The sequence below is a fragment of the Candoia aspera genome, chromosome 7, assembly GCF_035149785.1.
Source record: "Candoia aspera isolate rCanAsp1 chromosome 7, rCanAsp1.hap2, whole genome shotgun sequence".
NCBI classification, from domain to species: Eukaryota; Metazoa; Chordata; class Lepidosauria; order Squamata; family Boidae; genus Candoia; species Candoia aspera.
Genome location: NC_086159.1, coordinates 50,084,636 through 50,103,297, shown reverse-complemented (window position 1 = coordinate 50,103,297; position 18,662 = coordinate 50,084,636).

Here is an 18,662-nt window from a genome sequence, read left to right as displayed (position 1 = left end):
CAGACAACCCTTCCAATAAAAAGCAAATAGTATTCTGGCAATAGTTATCATATATAAAGCTAATTCAGTATATGTTGAAGGGATATTTGGTTTGGTAAAAGTTTAACAAGAATTTCATCAGTTGAAATAGGAATTCAAATTTTAAGATTTATTTCATTGTAGTATAACTCATTTTCTAGAACTGTTGAGCTTTACGGTACTGTCACCCAATTTGGGAAAAGAAAAAAAAATGATCCAGCCAATTTTTTTCTGAGTACAATATATGGAGTGAATTTAATGTTCTTCTTCCATTGAAATTCTCATTGTTGCATCTCTATTACTACATTCAAATTCTGCAACCATTTAATCATACAATTGTTGATACCTTTGGGTTCTGAGTCAGCAGTCAGCACTCTACAAATAAGGCCCAATGAATTTCTGAATTATTCACCATTGTGAAGTAAGAGTTTCAAAGAGTTCCAAAGGAGTTTCAAAATATTTTATCTTTTCCTTATTAATAGGCAAAGATAAAATATTTTATAGGCAGGAATATGTGACATGACAATCCTCTGCATTTAATAATAAAAGGGCTATACCAGAAGAAAGAAATCAGAATTTAAAATTACTTTGATATATCTGTTCCCTATCATTCAGAAACAGGATATGAAAAAATAAATGATCTCACATATAAGAAAAAAAATGATGTGCTGCTTATTTCAAAGTCTTTGAGTGGCTTTCTATTCAATAGTGTAATATTGGATGGTATACTAAAGACAAAATAGAGGGGCTCAATTTTTCCATTGCCAGCTACTCATATATCCTTCACAATGTGAGTAAGATACCTCCTAGCTACCAACAGTCTGCCTCTTATAGAGAACACTGTTTTATAAGTAGCATTTTCATTATAGCAAATGTGCTTTGATTCTCAATTTCACACATACATTGAATCAGGTGAGTACAGATAAAACAGGATAGAACTGTTCTAACGGAAATGTAGTACAGGTATTACTATTATTTAGCATTAAAAATTATAGCCTGATTTACAGTCTGACTGGTTCCTGTAAAATTGGAAAAGGTAAATTGATAGTTATGTATTGTTAACTAAGGGACCTTACTTGATAAAAGATTGGATGCTTCTTTTTTCTCACAGGGGCATCCAAACTCCATTGCCAGTGTCTTGATAGCTCTAAACCAGGGGGTCCCCAAATTCTTCAGCTCACTGACCCCTTCATGAAGTTCCAGATTGTTCATCGAGCTCCATTTATTATATGAAAATAATTTAATAAATACTACTTTAATAGCATTACAGATAATAATAATTATTATAACGGATAGTCCCATCAACCTGTGGGGGTGATACTGACCACTTTGGGGAACCCTGCTGTAGACAGTGCTTTGGATTCTGTTCCTAAAGGTGCTTTGGGAACAAGTCGGTTTGTAATTCTGAAATGTGATCAATTCTGAAATGTGATCAATTCTGTCTTGTCCTGGGATCATATGGCACCTGCACAGGGACTGTGTGATTTTAGGAGAAGATGAGGCTGCTTTAAAGCAATGAAGATAGGAGCTACATTTGAGCCTCTGTGGTCTCTGATGCATCTTTTCAGAACTATTTCAGAAGCACTCTTCATCCCAAATGTAGAGCATGAACAGAGAACTTGAACCATATCACCCAGTAACCAAACTAGCAGGCCCAAAGATAAGAGATGCTGGAACTTAGTTCAGCAATTCCATTCCTGAATCTTCCATGAACTGCACTGAGCATTATCAAAGAGATCTGGCTCATGTCTTCTTTGAACTACTAGATGGAGCAAAAATTGCCTGTTGTATTGGTATTCTGTAAATCATGCTAAGAAATCAAGATTTACTTGATGTAAGACTTGGATCCTTTTTTTCCCCTGGTGCCTTTGTTCTGGCAAATGCCTGGACCAGTCATTTCAATTTTCTTGGCAAGAGTTTTGGAAGTTGTTTGTCATTGCCTGCTTCCTAGTGCTGACAGATAGTGACAGTCATCCAGCTGGCTTCATGCCTAGGGTGGGACTAGAACTCATAGTCTCCCAGTTTCTACTCTGTGCCTTAACCACTACACAAAACTGGCTCTGAATCCATTATCTACCATGCCCAAATCTAACTTTACAGGCAAGGGGGAAGAAAGTTGAGGTCCCAGCAGTACATGAATTCAACCTCCTGTAGTTGCTAGGGGCCTTTCTGGCCAACACTACCAAAATTAGTGTCCTGGTTTGCTGCCACTTTGATGTAGCAGCAATTCTGGAAATATTTAGTCTCAATATATTTCTAATTAAAATATTCACATTCAGGACAACTTAAAATATATTGAGAACAGACTAATATTTCAGTCTTGCATTTTGTTCAATCTATCCAGGATTCAAGGACTTTATGTTATTATCCTCTTTTATAAAAAAAAGATTAAATATTGACAATAAATATTTCTATTTTATATCATTGTCTAGGAATTGAAATATTGTTTTCCTTCAAAATGCCCCCAGACAAAGAAAGAGCAAAGCTATTGACCATATTTGCTTTTTTTATTTGTTATACCCACACTAAGCACAAAAATTCACAAGATGGAGGATTTTATTTCCAGCTTGATCAGATTTTTGAGTTGCATTGTGAAGAAAATCAGTAATATTATGACTTGTTTTTTTCTGCTTTGTTGGGCAACTAAATGACTCATGTGCATTTGCATTTTTAAAAAAAATGAGAACATGCAGTTCTTTTCTTACAAAAATTTCAGAGATGTTATAACCAAGGGAAGTTTCATATGTAGTTTTATATCATGCTAAAACATACTGCAGTTTGTTTGGTTTGGGCTTATCAAGTTGAATACAGTACTGCGGTCTGTAAAGTATGATTTATGACAGCACTGGCAACATGGGAAGCATCAGGGATTGCAGTTCAGCATCCTACCTTTCTAAACTATTGTATCTAACATCATCAAAAGATGATGACATTATGGGAAGCAAGGACATCTGAAAAAGTAAGAAAAAGTAAAAAAAGTTAAGATGGAACCGACAAATGTGCAATCAGAACCACCCTTTTTATGTGTGACAACACATGCAAAAAAAAGATATACTATACAGAAATTTGACTTTTTTTTAACCTTCCCCTACAATGGCCTAGTGAGATTCTGGTTGTGTACAGCATCCGTAATCTGAACTGCACAGCCAAGATCTGTGGCCTTTTTAAAAATTTGTGGCTTAAGTTTTAAAATACTTCCTCTCTAGAATTCCTTCCCTAATACATTCCCAGCAGTAAGAACAAATGGGACAATGAAGGTTTGTCATCTTTTTATATTAGTCATTTCATGTACTCAGCAGTAATGACCTTTCTGCCTCAAAATATTAAATTAAGCAACTAATACTTCCACTGCTGAAAAGACAGACCTAGAATGTAAGCAGATTATAGCATTCTGCTGATTACGTATCCAGAAATTACATTATATTTCAACCTTATTGCTTCAGGTCAGCAAACTAACCCACTGAAATGTTATCATCACATTAATACTAAAAGGTAAGTTCAGCTGAAAAGCAGCAGTTAACCCAATGAAGTTTGCTGGCACCCTTAAAATATACCAAATTACTTCTGAACATTGTTAAAGCCACATTTAAATGCAAATCCTGCAGTGCTTCCCAAAGATTTCTTGGCCCTTTCCTCCCATTCACCTCTTCCTAACTTGAGGAAATAGGTGTCCTTTCCTGCTTGTGTCCTGTCTCAATCACTCATCAGCTAGAGTAGGGTTTTTCAAACTATGCTTCATAGACTCCTGCAAGACCTTGATGAGGTTCCATGAAAGATTAAGGGTGAGGGTGGGGGCAACGTTTGCACAAATGCAGCCAAAAGCATCCACAGCCCTTTTGCTAAGGTTCAGCAGGAAGTGCAGGGCTTCTTCAAAATGACACAGCTGCCATTTTGAGGATCAGAGGTTCCAAGAACATTTTTTTTTTAGCTAACAGGTTTCATGACTTGAAAAAGTTTGAAAATTGCTGAGCTGGAAAATGTTTGGCAGAGTCCTGTGGCACAAAAGCAGGGGGTTCCTTTTGCATTTCTGGCCTCTCTCAACTGCATGATTGGTCTTGAAATTCCACACAGCCCATGCTGGAACCAACTTTCTCTCCCATTGTGGATCAAGATATATCTCAGCTGGCCTCTCCTGCATGGGATTTTCCTAGTTTGTCCTGAAGCTGCCAAGCCTAGGAGCGCCTAAGTAGTCTCCAGGCTAGCTTCTCAGACACATGCTCCAGCTTGCACCGGAGCTCTCTAGCTGAGACACTTTTGGACAGGAGTTCAGGAGAAGGCTCCTCTCAGCCATTTTTCACACTGCAAATTGTAGGAAGCTGAGAGGGGCTCCAAACCAGACAGAAATGAAGCAACATGATTGCTTCACTTTTGGTCTTTGAAGTGCAGGGACTGTTGCTGTTTCACAAAGCATCTTTGGGTGTGGGGGTGGTATGCTTTGTTCAAAGCTTTGTCAAAACAAAGCCCTCCTTAGAAGGTTTGCACAATTCTGTATGGTAACCATACAGAAACCAACTGTCAGGCCTGGTCCAAGGACAATGAAGAATCAATCCAGTCAAACTTCAGTTCTTTAGTTCTTTAGTTCAAACCAAATAGACAGAATCTTGCCAGACTAAAGCAACTCTACCTAACCTAAGGGGAAATAACCTGGGAAAGCTCTAGGGTGGGGATATTCTGAACTTCTTAGTTTTCCCACAACTGCCTCTTGGACTATGTCTCCTTGTATCTTCTCCTCCTCCTTAGAATGTGCTCCCTCCTTCCTGAGAACCAGCAGTGTTACTGAAGTCCATCACATCAACTATTTGTGTTGAACCAGAAATCTTGGGATTAAATGTGATCTATGTAAATACAATTTCACTTTGCAGAATTAGATTAGTTAGTTGTCATGGGCCTGGTTACTTTGACTACTATTTCAGACATATGTGCAATGGTTATGTATAATACAAATGAATATATATTCATTTGTATTGTACATAACCATTATAAGCTCCTGGTAACTTGTTTTTTATGTCGACATTCAATACCTGTGATAATTCTAGTTCAGGTTTACAATTAAATTCATTTAAAATCCTGACTGGCTTTTAAGTTATATAACAAATAGAAATCATGCATTTTTGAACTATAGGAACAGTACAGAATTTTTAAAATGGTATCAGCAGATATTTCCAATAAACAGTAACCAGAACATAGGAAATGTGTGGGACATAAAGTAGTTCAGTAACAAGATGCAATATGAATTGTTGGTGGAGATTCTTAAATAAAATTGTTGGCTAAAACTCTGCCAAAGACTAGGTTAACACATTGTACTGAGCCATTGTTTGCTTAATGGTGTTCTATTGAAAACATAACTGATGGAGTTTACCTACAATGCAAAGCCAAAATTTATAGCAATATTATAACCATATCATGGCTTTGTACAATGTCTGAACTCTGAGACGTCATGTAGATGAAGTCATTTCAGACCAGTCTTCTTCAAACTGGTGGTCTACAAAAGTGCCACTGTAACTTGCATTATTTCTGAGTGTATAATCCAACAAATTGGAGGTCATCACATCAGAGAAGTTTATTGTATATTGTATCATATATTACACCAAGGAGAAACCTGTGGGATTCTAATGGGTCACAGAGGTGTGATTTAATGTACACTTTCAATTATGAAGAAAATTTATAGCATCCCTGGGATATATAAAACTGTGTAGAATTGGTAGAACATCACTGAAAAGAGAAACTTTATTCAAGCAATAAATTGGTTGCTATATTTTTGTTACATACACATACATACTCTCTCTCTCCATTTGATAGTATCCAATTTGCACATTAATTTCACATTCTACTTTGGCTGTAATTTAGTGCAGATACAGAGCTTTAATAGCAGCACCATTTTCCCTTTTCCTCACTTTTTCTGGGTTTTTAAAATCATTTTTTATTTCTTATCTGAAGAAAACAACTTGGGTACTCAAAAGCTTGCAAATTGTGCTATAAAAATAATATGAATGTTTGACTTCATGGTTATTTTTTATTTTTTAAAATAAATTATTTTTATATTTTCCAGATTATAACCCTACAGGCAATACATTTAGGGAGCTTGGAGGAGGAACAAGAATAAAAACTCATCAGGATGTTTAGAACACAGTAATCCGGATTAGAAGGATAAACATGTTATTTATCGAAAGCTAAATTAGCAGACGATTGAATCTCAGAGCGCAGCATTGTGGAGAAATTATTAAGGGAACTATCTGAATTTATCTGTGAGCATAGAATGCAACAGATTCAGCTCTGCTTGACTAAAACCTACAAAAGACAAGGCAGATCTTGTTTGTAAAGACATTTTTCCATGTTCATTCAAAAAGGATGCTCCAACATCATGAAACACCCTAATTTAACATTCAGATGCAGAGACAATTACCAGCAATTACAAGGAAAAGTACAAAAAACTCATCAGCAGTCATGGGGTTTTAGCCAGCCAGAATTTTAAAATCTCAGAAGAGGCATGCAGCTATCCAAAACATAACATGCTATCCTAAACCACAAGTATAACTACTAACTGATATTAACAGGGACTTGTGAATCACACTTCAGGTATGTAAGAATGGATGTGCTGTTTTAAAATGTCTGTTCCAGAGCTCTTGATGCTTGTCCATTCATCTCTGTGAACACTTAATGCTGGTACATAGGAATCAGAAAATCCCCAATCCTGCAGTTCTGGCTTGTTTGGACACTTCTTACCATAATCTATAAACACCAGAGTGATTTGAGAGGTTTAAATTAAAAAAAGGAGGTGAATTCTCCTTTCTTAGAGACTGCTTTAAACATCCAAGAATGGATGTAACCAATAACCGAATGTATTATTGATCTTTAATACAACAAATATTCATGTTTGTGATATGTGAAGCCCATAGTTTTTTGCCATTGTTTTCTAGAACAGTTCCCAGGTTGCTATTATTATGATAGAGTCTGCATATTGATATGATAGCAAATTTATGTAGGTATCAAACTGATCCCACAAATCATTTATTTATTTCCCTATGCCCACGAACTGGGGGAAAATATACATTAACAAGTGATACAGAGTAAAGTTTACATCTGAGTAGGAGGGCTAGAGCCACATTTGAGCAAGACTCCAGCTTAAATACTGGGACATTGAGTTTAACAGAAACCATAGAGCTCAGGCCACCTGATGGTCTGCCCTTTTTTGTACTGGGATTTGCATTCAAAGTAAAGGGAGTATATCCAGGTAGTAATAGATCCTCCATAGCCCATGTTTCTTGAAACAAAATAATATTGAAAGAAGAAATATATTCCATAAATGAAACATCTGACATCTTTGCTTTCCAGCCTGCAACATTCCAGGAGAGAATAGAGGTGCCCCTTTCGGTAGAATAGTCATTCAGAGTCCAAGGGTACTACCAGTGAATTAGCTGTACATACAGAGGGGGTTTTTTTGGTCATTGTTTTCTAGAACAGTCCCCATGTTGCCTGAGGCAAAGAGGGTTTGAAGGGAGACAAAAGCATTAAAAAAATCAGAAATGTAAATTTAGGCTCTAATCTTATTCACAGCTACCAGAGAGTTACAATCATTGCCTCATTAGGGATTCATTCCAAATAGACATGTATAGAATTGCACTCTCAGTGTTGAATCAAAGTATGATATCGAAGCTAATTTAATAGCTATAAACTAAACATGTTCTTGGCAGATTTATTTTATTGCTATGCCAAGGAATTTGACTTACTTTGTAAGAGGAAGAGAGAGATTATATTTCAGGAATTGCTAGAAACTTGTCTTGTTAAATAAATGGTTTCCTGGTCTACTATTGCAGCTCTGTGAAGAATAGTTAGAAAACACACTGCTGCCTTCACAATCTCAATGGGCTTTCCAACATGCCCTTGCAAATTCATATTTCAGGGGAAATTTGGTCATGGTGATAAGTTCCTTTGTCAGAGTTCCCATTAATGAATGTGTAGAATCTCATTTGGAATTTGGGAGTTCCTTTAAAACAAGAACACATAGGAAAACAGCTGACATAGTTTTCTGGTGGTTTGAGATGGGCCTTAATCATCCAAGTGGGGTGAGGCTGAGTTTGAGGCAAACTTGGGGAGCTATTTTCCCACAGTGATATGCCTATTTTAGAATTTACATTACTATCTTTCATCTCTTTCCAACTCAAAAAATGACAGGAATCTATGAGCAAACATGGTTCTATGGGGGTTTTGTGCAGCCCTGAGATCACAAATTGACTATACTTATTCAAGAACACAAACGACTTGGTTTATAGTTTCAGATCTTGCTACAATGCTACAATGAAAAATAAATGATTACAATTTTAATATATACTTCCTGTGCTAACATGTATACAGTAGTATTCAAACAAACAAGCAAATGTAGTAATGTCACTCTCAGTGTGTCAATACGCTGTATGTATAGCCAGTCCGTTGATGAAGGCAAAAATATGATGATAGCTGGAAAAGTAGTCTAGTCATCTAGAGATCTAAGCCTATAAAGAATAGTATGAACATACTTGTGGTAAAACTGGGCTTTCCTTACACTTTTGGTACACGGGCCCAAATCAGCCAAGACTCACTTGTATCATGTCCTTACCATTAGCAGGGAATCTTGCATGTATCCCATGCAACCTAGTCTGTGCCTACTCTATTATAGCAAAAAGTGGGAAGTACAAATAAGGAGAAAGCCTTGATTAACCAACGTTATACTGGGTGATGATATAGGTGGAAAATTATATTTCTTACTCCTTTTTTTGTGGTTTGCTAGTGTTGCTTACTCTGAAAGGAAGTAGCATGTTGGGTATGTATGTATAACATCTAAATTAGATAATTGTTAAGGATGGAAAAAAATCTCAGTTTTCTGCAAGTTTTAGTTTTAAATGGAGGATATAGGATGTTGATTCTATATTTAAAAATACAGAGTGAATGTTACCATTTCACTTTTCTGGACAAAACATTTGCCTTTGGTTTTATCTGGATCTACTCAGAAATGGAGATCATCCTCCATTCATTCTTTTTTTAAACCATGGGGCAATTCTATTCAGAAAGCTTGCTAGTTCAGAAAAAGGCCTTGCAGTTTTCTAGTGCTATTTTAAAGAACATTTAAACAGCATACTGGGGGGGGGGGTACAGCAAATACTACTGTAGTATACAGCAAATACTACTGTATACATGGGGGGAGAGAAGAGAGACATCCATTCTGTAGAGGAACAGTCTTAGCCGTAAACCTATACTTATCATTTCTGAGAGTAATCCCAATATTTTCATTATATGGATCAGCAGGAGAGGAACGTTATGCGTCTTATCTGTGAAAGAGTGTCATTTGGTGGCATCCAGGAAGAGAACCTTTTCTGCTATGGTGCCTGCCCTATGGAATATTATCCCCCCAGACCTTAGGTTGGTCCCGACCCTCTCAGTCTTTAGGAAGGCTCTGAAGAATGGCTCAACCACCATGCCTGGGGTCCAGTAATGGTGGGAAGCTCTTACAATGGCTAAATTGAGCTGCTGTAGAGTGAATCCTGCTGCTGATCGTGATTTTATGTTTTTTAAACTTATTATGGATAGTTTTTATATGTTTGTAAATTGGTTTTTAACTTGTTTTTGTTGTTTTTACCTGTTGTAAGCCACCCAGAGTCACTTAGATGAGATGGGTGGCTATACAAATCAAATAATAATAATAATAAACTTTGCCTGATTAAGATGTAACTAAGCTGAAGCCACAAAACTCTAAGTCATGACAATTTCAGAATTTCCTATCTTTCAGTCTATGTCATAACTACCCCCAGCTAGGTGGCAGTCCCAACCTGATAATGGCTGATCTCCAAATCAAAGCAGGGTAAGGTCTGATAAGTATTTGGATGGAAGAACACCATGAAAATACAGGGCTGTTAGCTAGAGTTTGAAGTTAAAAAAAAATATCTAAACAACCCAAGGTACAGCAAACCTCATCCACATTGTTGCTACAAAAAGTATGAATATATCCATGAGATTGCTAGCAGTTGAGTTTAACCTGAAAGAGACTTTACCCTTAAGACCAGCTCCGGTGTAGTGGAAAGGAATAGAAAGTATATTGGCCTATATACAAATTGGCTAATTTAGTTGATTTCTTCTTCTGGATATGGATCACCATTCTAGATTGCATGGGATGCCTTCCTGGGTTTGTGGACTGAAGCCCTTTCAGACCTTCCAAAGTGTGGAACAAGAGCCAGTCTCTATCCTCTCTGTGTATTTATACTAGGCATGGAGGCACGGACTAAAAGGGATTCCATTCAGGAGCAAACAATTGTGCAATACCAAGAGTGCTTAAATACACACAAAGAACACAATTGACCCATATTCAGATATGGTAACATCACTGTGTTTTTATCAGTACAGAATGTAAAGAACAGGGTACTTTAAAGAAAGGCGGCATTTAGTACTTACAATACCCCATATAAAAAATTAGGTGTAAACAGATGCAATTCTAAATATAAAGGGCTGATCAGTGCATTATTATTCTTACAATATTATAGCCCTACAGCCCAGGATGGCAAACATCTGTCAGGAATTCAAAACCCTGCATTGCAAGCCAGGCCCCCAAATATTGTTTTCTAAGGATAACATACAAAGTTGCAGTCCATTTTAAAGTAGGATGTGTTCTCTCATGATCAAGTGACGTGACAGGAACTTGCAATTGTACACAGAGAACTTCCATTTCAAGGCAACTGCTTTTTCTGAAATGGACACATTATGAGAAAAAAAAAATCCGGAACTGCCTGGAATAGACAGCTGGTCTACTGCTAATTAATTCTGGTCAATTTAAACCAGAATTGCATTGACTGGGCTACCATATGTAGAAAGGCTTTCAAGGAAAGGAAGACAGCCAGGACAGAACAATCTTGGATACATTTTATACTGGAATTGAACGAGTCGAGAAACAGAAAGACTGGTTATCTGGAACAACCCATGCTTTACCTCCCCTCTTATTTTGTTGTCAAGAACACTCTGAGCTTGATTAGAATGACTGAGGTCTCCCAATACCTTTCATGAGGATTTAGAATTCTGTTCTCTTGGGTTCTAATTAACACTCTAGCCACTTTACCAAACTAACACATATGACCCTCCTCCTGTTTTCCCACAAGCATACAAGTGAACAAAGTAGTCACAAGCCTTTGATCATAGTGTACCTCCTGCAATTAGCAGAATTTGTTTGTGTTTTAAGATCCATCTCTTACACTATCCTTGGCAGCAGCATTGTCCAAACTCCAATCCTTAATCTCTTGGAGGCATTAACTTCCTTTAGCACTGAACATCAAGGACTTCTTTCCACCTACTGGTATAGCTGGATAAATATGTATGATTCAGTCACAAGATAAAGACTAAGAGGCAAGCAGGAACTCTTTGAAACTCTTTCTAAAGGATGGATCGGCATTGTCTTGATGGAAACTAGTTCTTTACTTATTTATTTAATATTTGTAAACTGCCTTTATCTAACAGGTAAATATTACAGGAACCTTAGTAGTAGTGAAGTTTATGGTTGTAACCACAGGTCATAACGTAAGAATGGAACATTAGGTAACTGCACACTCATGAAGGCAGCTGAAACATGTAAATAATGCCAAATGAAAACTTCATCATAGGATTGCAGTTGTATCTCAATATCCATCAGAGTCATGGGACAGTATGAAAGAACTGGATGTTGTCTATACAGACATCCATCTTTGTTTTTACTCCAGTGGCAAGCAAACCACTAGTAAACAAATAGTACATTGGAGGAATCTCACTGCTCATACAAGAGATTATTATTGTTTGATCAGAGAAGGTTATGTTGCATCTAAGGTCTGTTTTATGACAAGAGCAACTCATAAATGGGTCTTCTGCATTATGAAAGTGCTACTCCAAACATAGAAAGCCAGTTTGGTGTAGTGTTTAGGGCATCAGGCTAGAAACCCAGGAAACTGTGAGTTCTAGTCCTGCCTTAGGAATGAAGCCAGCTGGGGGACCTTGGGCCAGTCACTCTCTCTGAGCCCTAGGAAGAATGCAGTGACATACCACTTCCAAACATCTTGCCAAGAATGCTGCAGGGACTAGTCCAGGCACCCGCCAGAAGTCAACCCATTTGAAGACACAGACACACACACACACACTCCGGTCATGCAGGGTTGAATGGCCAAATCATTCTGCAGGAATAAGCAACACCTTTGTGTTGGTTTCTAAACTCCTAGCACTGCTAACATTGTTCAGTAAAAATTCTTTTTGTTTCAGTTGTGCATCTCTTTTACGGAGGGTTAGCTAATACAGAGTTCTTTCCATTTCCCACCTCAACCATTATGGGTAGAGGGAACTTTGAAGGCAGCAAAAACCATGCCTGCCCTAGATCTTGGGAGTGGTGTCCCTCTTCCCTTTAACAAAGCTATTTTCTATTCATAAAATAATACTTCATATAGTCATAATATGGACCCCAGAACTTAAACTAAGTTATGTATGTATGGGATTCCAAAGTAATTTACTGTCTCAATCATCACTGTGGGACCAGGGAAGGAAGAGACCAGAGTATCTATTTGGGGAGCTCAATAGAGCCTTTTCAACCTGCAGCATTCTTTTGTAGACCTTTGCACTATTATGGCATCGTTAAATTATATTACCCCACACAAGTCTGAATCTTCTAAATTCACCCACACATAAAGATCTGTCCATATAGATTTTTTCTGAGACAATAATTATACCAATTGAAGCGAATATTTGTAGCTCAGGGTTGAACTGAATTACCACTGGATGCCCACTGAGCATGCTCAGACGTCATCAGACTTTCCCCCCCCCCCACCTTTCCATGAAAGATATTTTGTACTCCTGCAAACATCAAGTTTCACCTTAACCCTTATGCTACGCTGTTTGGTTACATGAAAATCTAACATCCATAGTAGGGCAATACCTACATTAGTACAAATGAAAATGAAGGCACAAATATGTCACAATGCAAAACAAAATTTGCATGTATTTAAAAACTATTTCATGTCCTGATAATAACCAGCAAGTATGACGATTTACCATTGCCTTCTCAAATGTTACACTAAAAGTTGTGAGTGAGTGAGCACATGAGCTCACAAGTGAGTGAGCACATGAGCTCACAAGTGAGTGAGCACAAGTGAGCAAGGCCCACTCCCTCTTTGCACTGAAGATGTTGCCTAGCCTGGCAATGAAACGTCTGCAAGAAAACAACACGGCTCAGAGAGCACCAAGGACTCCACAATAGTTATAAGCATACACGGTACTTTAGGTAAAGGTAAAGGTTTCCCTTGACGTAAAGTCCAGTCGTGTCCGACTCTAGGGGGCGGTGCTCATCTCCATTTCTAAGCCTTGGAGCCGGCATTGTCATAGACACTTCCGGGTCATGTGGCCAGCATGACGACTCGGAACGCCGTTACCTTCCCGCCGAAGCGGTACCTATTGATCTACTCACATTTGCATGTTTTCGAACTGCTAGGTGAGCAGGAGCTGGGACGAGCAACGGGAGTTCACCCTGCTGCGCGGTTTCGAACCGCCGACCTTCGTATAATGCTGATATAACCCATTAGGTGTTAATGCAATACCATTGTAAATCCGTGCGTGGCATTATAAATAGGTTGCCTTGACACTAAGAATTCTTGAATTATGTTCTACATTTTTGTTTGTTTTACTTACACAACTTTTAGTGTAACATTTGAGAAGGCAATGGTAAATTGTCATACTTGCTGATTATTATCAGGACATCAGCACTGAAATAGCTTTTAAATACATGCAAATTTTGTTTTGCATTGTGACATGATATCTGTGCCTTATTTTCATTTGTACTAATGTAGGTATTGCCCTACTATGGATGTTAGATTTTCATGTAACCAAACAGCGTAGCATAAGGATTAAGGTGAAACTTGATGTTTGCAGGAGTACAAAATATCTTTCATGGAAAGGTGGGGGGAAAAAAAGTCTGATGATGTCTGAGCATGCTCAGTGGGCATCCAGTGGTAATTGGCAAAAAAACACTGAACTCCAGGAGAAGGGAATAGAATGGGGTTGGTAGAGCTCTGAATAACAACAGTTCCTCCTACAACATCTCATTTGTCTTGTTTTATCATGATACAAGAAAAAAAAAGAGAGTAAAACAGAAAAATGGTTAGTTTTCATATAACTTCTAGACAATAACAATATATTTCTCATGCAAATATTTTCTAAAGATTTTCAATTCTGTGTGGGGAAAAAAGGTAAAAATGTTCTCAAAGGCATTCTATTTCTGCTTGTTAATGGTCAATCATTCCAGGTAAGACTGGTTAAAAGCTAGAAACATTGATAATATTAGTTTTATTGCTTTATTATGCTACAAGAAAAGATTGTTAGAAGTAAAAAGGATAAAAAAGAGAAACTAACACATTTCAGCTTCTCAAAATTCATTACCTTTGACACAGATTTAAGTTCAGGGTGATCATCTAGAAGAGAAAAACTCCAGGAATCTAGTTGCCAAGCCACCATAAAAGATTGATACTGAAGCATGAAATCTAAATTATTTTTTTCCTCTAGGCCAGGAGTCTTTGTATCTATTTAATTTAAGGCAACCAGTTACAAATTGGTCATAACCATTCTTAATCAATGTATACATTGCATTTAAATGTATTTGCATATTATGCAATCTTTTTTGAGAGAATTCCCTTGTACTTGCTCCTAGGTATTTGATAACCTATGATATATAAGATAATTGTCTTTAATCCCTTTTAAAGCATTTTTTTCAGTATCATGAAAGATCCAGAAAAACCAAAATACTGATGTTAATTTCAGCTAACTGCTGAAGATTGTAGTTCTTATTAGTAGAAAAAGAATTATAATGGGTTCATTCATTCCAAAATGCGAAATATCTACTAGCTTTGGATAAAAATGAATGGAAAATATATTTATTAATTTTGGCAGAATGACAGGCGGTTAATCTGTACAGCTAAGAATATGCTCATGAATACTAGCTTCACTTACTCAGCAAGGGAGACATTTCATTTCTACCAAAAACTTAGGCTGCAATTGAGCATATTTCATTAAAAGTAAATCTATCACATTTACTTTCATATTCAGAAGTTTATTGGAAACTGCAGTTAATTTACTGATCTACCCACACATTCAATTAACTCAATTTACTAAAATAATCACATCAACATTTTAATTGGCTCAACTTATTCACTGCCAAAAATAAAAATAAAATATGGACTCATTTCAGATGACTGTTTAATGTACACAGAAAACTCTGCAGAGATTTATATTTATTATAGTATGTTTCCTAATAGTTTTGCTTTCAGTCATAAGTGACTGTTATGGATGTAACAGTTGCAAAAACTCCCATCTTTCTCTATTTGATTTATGTGGAAACACACCTGGATTTTTCTGAAACAAGGAACAACTCTAACTTGTATTATTAATTTTAGTTAGATTTATCTTTTTTTCCATTTGTGTAGCCTGCTGTGACATAGGTTTTCAACTCATATCTTATCTCCTTCCCTATGGAGTTCTCCTGTGAAGTCATCTCAGCATATAATTTCGACGCTCCACATTTTCCCAGTTGTGGCAATTACTGTCCCTAGCATTCTAGCTGATCCAGACAATTTCAGACTGATTTTTTTCCTACGTATTTCCCAACCGTTTCTCTGTCCCCCTCCCCACATTTTTGCTTCAGTGCTTCTAAATTGTAAAACTGTACAATCCTATGAATGTCAGTGTAGAACTCCAAGAAGTTATACAACTTACTCTTATGGAATTTTGTGTAGGCCTACAGTTTAAACAGATTGCTCCAACTGCTCAGTTAAATGCATACATACTTCCTCCATTTTTTTTTTCTTACTGGGTTCATTAAGAATTTCTGTTCTTTGATTTACTGGTTCACCTTGTTGTGGTACCTCAAATTCTTTTCCTTACACTTCACTGAGATCTGTTCAGTATTACATTTTTGTCCACTCCTTTTTCCCATTGTGGTTCATGCTTGGCAATTAGTGCCAGAAAAATACCCCCCACACACCAAAGCAGATAGAAGATATTTATATTCGTAATATTTGTATATGTTGGCTAGTATTTATAGATGCAAGGATAGAAATAAATGCTATAACTTAAATATGAATACATCATATCATAGGAAAGACTATGATTACCTTATCAGTGACCATGCTTAATTGTTCCCCAGGGCCTAGGGTATCTCCAAGATCTCCTTTCTTGGGACTCTATCATTAAATGAAAATAGATCTGGGGAGGAGGGCCATTCCAATGGGGCATCACTACTACTAAGTCTGTTTTTTATTTATTTATACACACACACACACACACACACACACACGCATCTGGACTTCAAAGTTTCTAGACCAAAAGTATCCCATGGAGTTGTGGTGCCTCAACAATCTGTAACTATCTGTAGCTACAATCATTGCTACCCCGGATGTCTGGGGGATGCTCTGGAAGACCTTTCCCTCAGAATAATGCGGGAACCCCCTCCCTCCCAGCTTTGCTGAAACTCTGCTTCTGGGCCACCTCTGGGCCACCTCTGGGCCACCTCTCCCACTCTCTTTGGAATCTAACTGAATTTTTCTCCGCCGCTGTCTGAGCCCCCCCCCCCCATCTTTTCTTTCTAGAGGGCAAATACAGGCACACACACTTTCAAAAATAAGCAGTTCCACGTTATTAGAAGGGCCGCCTAGTAGAGGATTTCTCGGAGCGGAAGATTAATTATGCCTCTGTCCCGTTGAAATTGTAAGGACAGGACTCGCTGCTAAAGGATCGCGCGCACCGCCCAGAGTTTTGCTTTTTAAGTGCGAACGGAACTGGGAACATCCCCGCTCTCCTCCCACCCCAAATATAGCATCCTGTGGAATCCCCGTGCTGAGAAGCAGCTCCCTATGAATGATCTTCTGGTCTTGCAAAGCGACCGTCCTTTCTGGAAAGCTTACCTCGGATTATTACGAAGGTGCAGCAGCCAATGATTCATGGCAAATCCAAGAAAAGACCCGATACAGGATCACGCCCTGGATTTTACCACGTCGCCCGCCTTTCCCAGCCTCCATACATGCTCCCTTGCCCAGGCTCAGGCTAGGTTTGAAGTTTAAGGTCGGCGGCAGCGGGAGAGGCGGCGGCGGCGGCGGCAGACAAGCGCTCTGGGCGCGCACTCGACCCTCCCTGGGCATCTGCCCCTGCCGCCTCCGCCCGCCTCTGGACGGCGGATTGGCTCGTAGCGCCTGAGCAGAAGCCTTTGGATTGGAAGAGCGGCCCGAGTTCGGACCGATTCAGACCGTCCTGACGATTAATTATGCTGGAAATACTTGGATCTCGGGGAGACCGCAGCGTGTAGATCCCTCCTCGCCGCCGGACACTTTCCTTTATCAAGGGCCCGATGCAGGCTGTGCCATCAGCTAAAGGAGGTGGAGCTGTACACGTGGAGGCGACAGAGAAGGAAAAGCGATAGAGATAAACTGAACCTGGGTAGTTCCCAGGAGAAATTTGCGAAGGGTTGGAGAGGAGCAGAAGACCGCCCAAGTCGTTTCGGATCAAGAAGAAAACACGGATGGGTGGCTTGTTTGGGCGCAGGTTGTGGATCTCCTTTGTTCGTTTACAAAAGATGAAAGAATACTGGCAGCAGCTGGCGCCGCTCTTGAGCATGTTTATAAGGGATTTAGCCCCGCTTAGTACAGTGGCTGGAATATCACGCACTGAATAAAGGGGTTACAATCTATCTTCTCCTGCACGCTGAATGAAATTTCCTGATGAGTACATGAGTAGGCATAGGCTTGAGTTGTAAGTATACGACACAGTTTTAGCTGCCTAAAAGGTCAGGTAGTTTAAAGCATGTTTCCTCCTATCCTGCCCTCCCCATGTGCTGATTTCAATGTCCTGATCTCCGCAGCCACCATGGCATCCAAACTGGAACATGGGAATTAAAAACCAACACATCTGGAGCATACCAGATCAGAGAAGGCTGTCTTTAAATCCATCTGATCCAGCAGATGATAGTCTTTAATTAGGAGCCTTTAATTAAAATGACATCCATTTCATTAGCATTCATACAATACTGGCATATTGACTTTGCACATTAGATATGCATGTTCTATAAATCTATTTTCAGTTTGTTCTACAAATTTTTGTACAAAGCACTTGTGCAAAATTCTAAGAAAATTAATAATCATACATGTAATACATGCTTTAGATTTGAAGGTCATTTTGATATTCTTCAGCAGGAAAACAGCCCTTAAAGAAAGGATACTTATGGAGCTATTTTTCATTTTAAAGGTAGTTTGGCAAGTGTGTTTCTTTGCTTGATGGAAGACATGTAAAGTTAGCATATAGTCACATTAAGACTATCAGTTTCTAAGCCTTCAGCTTAAAGCTGAAGTTCTTATTTGTAAATACAAATGAAGGTCCCTGGTGAAACCATTTAAACTTGACCTACAGAAATGCCCAAATATTGTTTCCATCCTGGAAAAGAACATCTGTTGTTTATGGAGATATTGACCAACTTTACTGCTGAGAGAATGTTCCAACAGAGTTTGTTCTAAATCTCTCTTCAGATTCAGCTTTTCAGCCCCTCAGATTTTTATCATCAACTATCCCAGTCATACAACACTTCAAAGTGCCCCCAACTTTCTTTGCTGAAGCACGATATTTGCTAGATAGTATCTTTA